The 6,796-nt window shown below is 37.4% G+C and overlaps 1 long non-coding RNA gene across 1 annotated transcript in view; it reads left to right on the forward strand.

Moving 5' to 3' along the window:
- The window catches only part of LOC110265526, a 15,413-nt gene extending 11,578 nt beyond the window's left edge, over positions 1-3,835 (forward strand). The window contains exon 3 of the long non-coding RNA XR_002351671.1: positions 3,704-3,835. This is a non-coding gene — a long non-coding RNA (uncharacterized LOC110265526). The remainder of the gene's footprint in view (positions 1-3,703) is intronic.

Here is a 6,796-nt window from a genome sequence, read left to right on the forward strand (position 1 = left end):
TTGGTGTTGAGATAGAGGAGTAACTAACCCATGGAGATCGGTATCGACCTCCCCACACTTAAATATTACACCGTCTTCGGTGCATGCTGAGATGTGCAGGTGGACGGGTTGCTCCAACTGACGCTTGTAGATGGAGGTGCCTTAGTTGGAGATCTCTTGGTTCCTTTCCTTGCTGGTGTCTTGTCAGTGGCCTTCTCTTTTTCTTTCTTGGTACCCATGCCTAAGGAAGAAGAAAAAAAGGAAGAGTGTAAAATATAGAAAACTAAGATTGGAAGGGAGGAAATTTCAAGTGATAAGGAATGCCAAAGGAAAGATGATAGCCCAACTACATGGTAGCTACAACATGTAGGAAAGACAACAATAAAGATCAAAAAGAGGCAATTCAAAATAATAAGATGCAAGAGGATAAAAACATGCAAATAATAGGCATGAGAAGCATAGCTCAAGTATCAAGTAATAAATGTGCTAAATTAAAGAGCATGTGTAATGATGATAATTGTGAATGATAATCCCAAATACATGTGGAGCACAAGTGTTGTGAAAAAGAGGCATGCAAGTGAAAGAGTAAAATAAAATAAGATTTAAAATGCCATAAATGCTTTTTCACAAACACTGGGTGTGCAAGTTAAAATAGGGATGAAAATAATGTAATCCAAATGTATAAGAGAGCCATGAATAAATGTCAATTGTCAAATCTCTCCTCAGAATAGCCACCTGCTCAAATAAATTAAGGCACTTATCCAAATAAAACTCCAACACCATCATAAAAATGCATGAAAAAGAATTGAAAAAGAAAAAGAAAAGAACAAATAAATGCATTAAATTAAAGGGATAGAAGAGTAGAGGGGAAGAAGGAGAGAAAGAAAGAGGAAAGAAGAGAGAAGAAGAAAGAAATTAGGATTTGGGGAAGAAAAGATAAGATATTTTTGGCTAATTTAGATAAGCTGTGCGACGCAAGCGACGCAGTCGCGTGAGGCACGCGGTCGCGCGACTTGCGCTTAAACTGAATGACGCGGTCGCGTCGGTCTTGCGGTCACGTGACCCGTTTTATGCTACTGGCGCGAGGGCAGCCTCGCACTCGCACAACTCTCTGTTCAAAATCATTAGTTGCCAAATATTGGGTGACGCGATCGCGTGGAGCATGCGATCGCGTGAGTGGCCTTATTTCCAATATGACGCGGACGCGTAGGGCACGTGTTCGCGTGGGAGGGCTTGGGCTTCCAGCACGAGTCCAGCCCAATTCCAGCTCAACTTTCGGCCATACACCTTTTTACGTCGATTTACAGGGCCACGCGGTCGTGTGGGGGACGTGGACGCATGGGAGGCTCTTTTGCCACATGACGCGGACGTGTCAGCGACGTGGTCGCGTGGGTCAAATTATGCTAAAGGCGCGCCTCCAGCCACGCTTTCGCGTGACTCTCTGTTCACTTTTCTTTTCTTCCAAACGCACTAGTGACGCGGACGCGTCAGCGACGCTGCCGCGTCGCATGCGTGTTTTTTTTTTTATCTGAAAAAAATGTAGAATGCATTGTTAATATGAATGTGATGCAAAACTCCAGGTTCAATATAATAAAATAAAATAAAATTCAAAAACAAACAAAACTAAATAAAATTAAAATTGAGAAAGGAATGATTATACCATGGTGGGTTGTCTCCCACCTAGCACTTTTAGTTAGAGTCCTTAAGTTGGACATTTGGTGAGCTTCCTGTTATGGTGGCTTGTGCTTGAACTCATCCAAGAATCTCCACCAATGTTTGTATCTCCAGTAACCTCCGGGATCCCAAACTAGGCGCAGAAAGCTTTCAAGTAAGTTAAAGCAAGTGACCAGGCCCCAAGAGTGGTGATTGATAGAATGGATTCCGGGGTCCCAGACCTTGCCCTTGCACCCGTCTTTTGGTTGAGCAATATTGTTCCATCCGGGTGGCAAGCAGCCTGAATTCTCACGTAAGCGGCCAAACAACTTCCTAGACCCATTCAGTTGAGCTTTACACCAACCTTTGCATTTAAACTTAAAGCTTCCAACCATGATGAACCTTGCAGGACAATTCTTACCACTGACCATCTTCCTCTTACTCTTAATGCCACAAAGAGCTCTAAGTTGATCATCCGTCTCCAGTAGCCCATATTCAAGTGGGATTAGAAAGCTAGGAGATATAAAATTTACCCACTTGAATGTTGTGAAGGATGATGACAACTTAGGAGGAGGTATTTTCAATGAAATTGCAAGCTCCACTCCCTTGTGCTCTTCTCTGACAACTTCCACCTCTTTGTAAGCTTCTTCAATTTCAACCTCTTCCAAGTCTTCAACCAGGGTATGCCTTGGAGGTTGTACACCCTCCTCAACATCAAATGCAACCGTCTTGGAAGGAGGCTCTATGTCTTGACTTTCCCATGGAGGTTCAGCATCTCGCAAGTTTTCAACCACTTTTTCCTCTTTAATAATTACTGCTTTGTCCAGTAGTTTTAATATAAAATCGTACTCATCCTTGATGATTTGCTTTCCATGACAACTCCTTTCAATTGTTCTTTCATCTTCAAGGGTATTTACTACCTTCACCTTTAGGGCCTCCTCTAGCTCCTTATGAAGTATGGATTCGCGAAGATGATCTCTTCTCTCTTGTTCCATGTCAATAGCATCATTGGGATCATGTTGCTCTTGGATTGATGGATATGGGTGCTCTTCCATGGATGGTGGTGATGGGATGGAGAGATCATTCTTTGGTTGAAAAGGAAGTGCACTAGAGCTTGAGGGTTGATTGTTGAAGGTATTTGGTGGTCTGATTTGGGCGACGAGAGCTTGTATAGTAGAGTTTAGATTGGCAAGTGCTTTCTCCATGAAAGTTTGGGGTGGATCTATGTATGGTTCATTTGGTTCATAAGGTGGTTGGTATGGTGGATGTAGGTTAGGGTCATATGGAGGTGAATGGTGGAAAGGGGCTTGTAAGTATGGTGGTCCAAATTCATGTTGAGGAAAGGGTTCATAGGCATATGGTGGTGGTTGTTGATAGTCCACTGGAGGTGGTTGTTGCCATGATGGTTAATCAAATCCTTGTGACTCCTCCCATCTTTGATTGTTCCAACCTTGATGCCTGTTCTCATTGTAATTTCTTCTTCCTGCAACATAATTGTAACCAGACTCATAGCCAAAGGGGTGAGAGTTCATAGTAGCAAAATAAAAATTAAAAATGAAAATAAAAATAAATTTAAATTAAATTTTGAATTTGAAAATTAAATTTTGAAATTTGAAATTTGAAATTTGAAATTTGAAATAAGATAAGATAAGATAAAAATTTTAAAAATAAAAATCTGAAATTTTTTTTTCGAAAAAAATTAATTAAAATTATTTTTAAATTTAATGAGGAAAGAGAAAAATAATAAAATGACACCAAATTTCAAATTTTTAGATCAAAACGAAAAAAACAACTAAGAACAGCTTGAAGGTCAAGATGAACGTGAAGAACAACTTGAAGATCAAGATGAACATTAAGAACAAATTTTTGAAAAAAATTTTTTTAATAACTAAATGAAAACCAATAACCTCTTAATTTATGAAAAATCCAAAATAAAAATAAATAAACAAGCAAAAATAAAAAAATATTTACAATAACCAATAATAAGGCACACGTTTGCAATTCTCCGGCAACGGCGCCATTTTGACGTTAGGATTTTTGCCAGTAAAGAATTTCATAAAAACAGTCACAGTTGAAAACTATTTAAATGCAAGTGTTTAAAAATTTGACTTTTTTCTTACTAAGGGGGCTACCTTCCTTCCCGTACTAAACCTACACGCTGTAAAGTTTCTCGGGCAGGCAGCAGCTACTTTTCAAACTTGATTTTCTCCTCTTCATCTTTGCAGGCTGCAAATGCAGGTGTTCAATTTATATCAGTGGTAAAGGTTTTGCTTTAATAAATATATATAACAAATGTATTAAAATTTTAAATTTTCTATTTTTAAAATTTTGTTGTAGATATAGTCTCTAAACCGACAGAAATTCCTTCGTACAAATGTTTTGGTTGTCACAAGTAACAAACCCCTTTTAAAATTGATAACCGAGTATTTAAACCTCGGGTCATCTTCTCAAGGAATTGCAGGGAGGTATGTTCTTATTATTGGTTATGAGTTTGTAAATTGGGGTTTTGGAAGTAAGGTGGGAATATGTTATATGACAAATAATTTAAATGGCAATTAAAAATAAATAAATGCTGTAAAACAAACTTTTGGCAAGGTATGAGAAATTAGAAGTCCAGGCTTAGTTATTCTTATCAATAACAATGAAAGTCGAATCTTAATTCCACTTAGTTGACCTCTACTAAAGCAAAGGAAAGTCAAGGGATAAATTGGTTTGATCTTCGAATCCTATTTATTTCCTAAGAAAAGATTGGGATTATTGAAGTTCAACTCAATTGGCAAGATAACAATTATCAATTATGCTATTGAATTGGATAACTCCTGAGTTACTGATTTCTTAACCAAAACCAAAAGGGGAAAAGTAAATCTATTGGAATAAGAATGCCTTCAGATAGGAAGCAATAATCATGTAAATAAAACAAAGCAATATTAAACTGAAATACCTCAAATTGCATTAACAAAAGAACTTAAATCTGACATAGACATTCATAAATTAGATTGGAAAAATAAATAAAAGAACATTGAACCTGGATTGAGAGTCACTTCTAAAACTAAGAGAAGTCCTAAATCATAATCCTAAGAGAGAGGAGAGAACCTCTCTCTAAAAACTACATCTACTCCTAAAATTGTGAAATTGAAAGCCTGATTTATGAATGGATGCATTCTCCCACTTTATAGCCTCTAATCTGTGTTTTTTGGGCCGCAAACTGGGTCAGAAATAGCCCAGAATTCGCTGGTCTCGAATTCAACCACGCTGGATTTTTTGGAGCTACAGAACTCGAAATGGCATGCTTCTAATTGCGTTGGAAAGTAGACATCCAGGGCTTTCCAACAATATATAATAGTCCATACTTTGCACAAGGATAGATGATGTAAACTGGCGTTCAACGCCAGTTCTCTGCCCAATTCTGGCGTCCAGCGCCAGAAAAGGATCAAAAGCTGGAGTTGAACGCCCAAACTGGCACAAAAACTGGCGTTCAACTCCACAAATGGCCTCTGCACGTGAATTGCTTAAATCTCAGCCCCAGAACACACCAAGTGGGCCCCAGAAGTAGATCTCTGCATCATCCATCATAGTTTACTCATTTTTTGTAAACCTAGGCTACTAGTTTAGTATTTAAACAACTTTTAGAAACTTATTTTAGATCTCATGATTTTTTAGATCTAAACTTTGTACTCTTTGACGACAGAGGAAAGCAGAGATTCTGAAGACAAAGCATCTCCAAAACTCCAACATATTCTCCATTACTGCATAACAAGTAACCTTTAATTTATGCTCTCTTGGTTATTCGCAATTCAACTGATAAACATATTTGACTTCCTGACTAAGATTTACAAGATATCCATAGATTGCTTCAAACCCACAATCTCCGTGGGATTCGACCCTTACTCACGTGAGGTATTACTTGGACGACCCAGTGCACTTGCTGGTTAGTGGTACGAGTTGTGAAAAGTTTGATTCACAATTCGTGCACCAAGTTTTTGGCGCCGTTGCCGGGGATTGTTCGTGTTTGAACAACTGACGGATTATTTTGTTGCTTAGATTAGGAAAATTTTTCTTTTTGGTTTAGAGTCTCTTATTATTGTTCTTAGTTAAAAATATCCTTCTTTAAAACAAGTGTTACATTTACTGCCCAATTGGCTAGAGCGTTAGTCTAAGCCCGTGGCAGTTTGGTACACTCTTTTTAAAATCTTTTTCAAAAATAATATTTTCTCTATTAAATTTTGTGCCAAACTTTAAGTTTGGTGTTTTCTTGTTGATTTCTCTGTGTTTTTCGAAAATTTTAGTTTGGTTTTCTAAAAATTTTAAGTTTGGTGTTCTTCCTTCGTGTTCTGGTGTTCTTGTGAATCTTCAAAGTGTTCTTGAGTTTTCCTTGTGTCTTGATCTTAAAATTTTTAAGTTTGGTGTTCCTTAATGTTTTTCCCTTAAAAAAATTTTCGAAAACAAGGAGCATCAGATCTAAAAATTTTAAATCTTGTGCTATCTTATTGTTTTCTCTCTCCTCTTTAAATTCAAAAATATCTTTTCTCTCTGTTTTAAAAGCAAATTTTTGAAATCTATTTCTAAAATTCAGATTTTTATTTCAAAATTTAAAACCTTTTTCAAAACTTCCTAACCACTTTCTCTCTCCTCAATTTTTCGAAAATCTTCACCCACTTTTATTTATTTTTATTTTATTTTCGAAATAAATTAATAAATAAATAAATAAAAATATTTTCTCTATTTTACATCACCTCCCTTTCTCCATCATGGACCTAAGCGGAAATGAACAGTCCAGAAGGACTCTGGGGTCATATTCTAACCCCTCTACTGCTTCATATGGGAGTAGTATCTGCATAGCCTCCATTGGAGTCAGTAGCTTTGAGTTGAATCCTCAGCTCATTATCATGGTGCAGCAAAGTTGCCAGTATTCCGGTCTTCCACAGGAAGAACCTACAGAGTTTCTGGCACAGTTTCTACAGATTGCTGACACAGTACATGATAATGAAATAGATCAGGATGTCTACAGACTATTACTGTTTCCATTTGCTGTAAAAGATCAAGCTAAGAGGTGGTTGAATAACCAACCTAAGGCCAGCATAAGGACATGGAAACAACTGACAGAAAAATTCCTGAATCAATACTTTCCCCCAAAACGGATGACACAGCTAAGGCTGGACATCCA

This window comes from Arachis ipaensis, chromosome B08, assembly GCF_000816755.2.
Source record: "Arachis ipaensis cultivar K30076 chromosome B08, Araip1.1, whole genome shotgun sequence".
Lineage (NCBI taxonomy): Eukaryota > Viridiplantae > Streptophyta > Magnoliopsida > Fabales > Fabaceae > Arachis > Arachis ipaensis.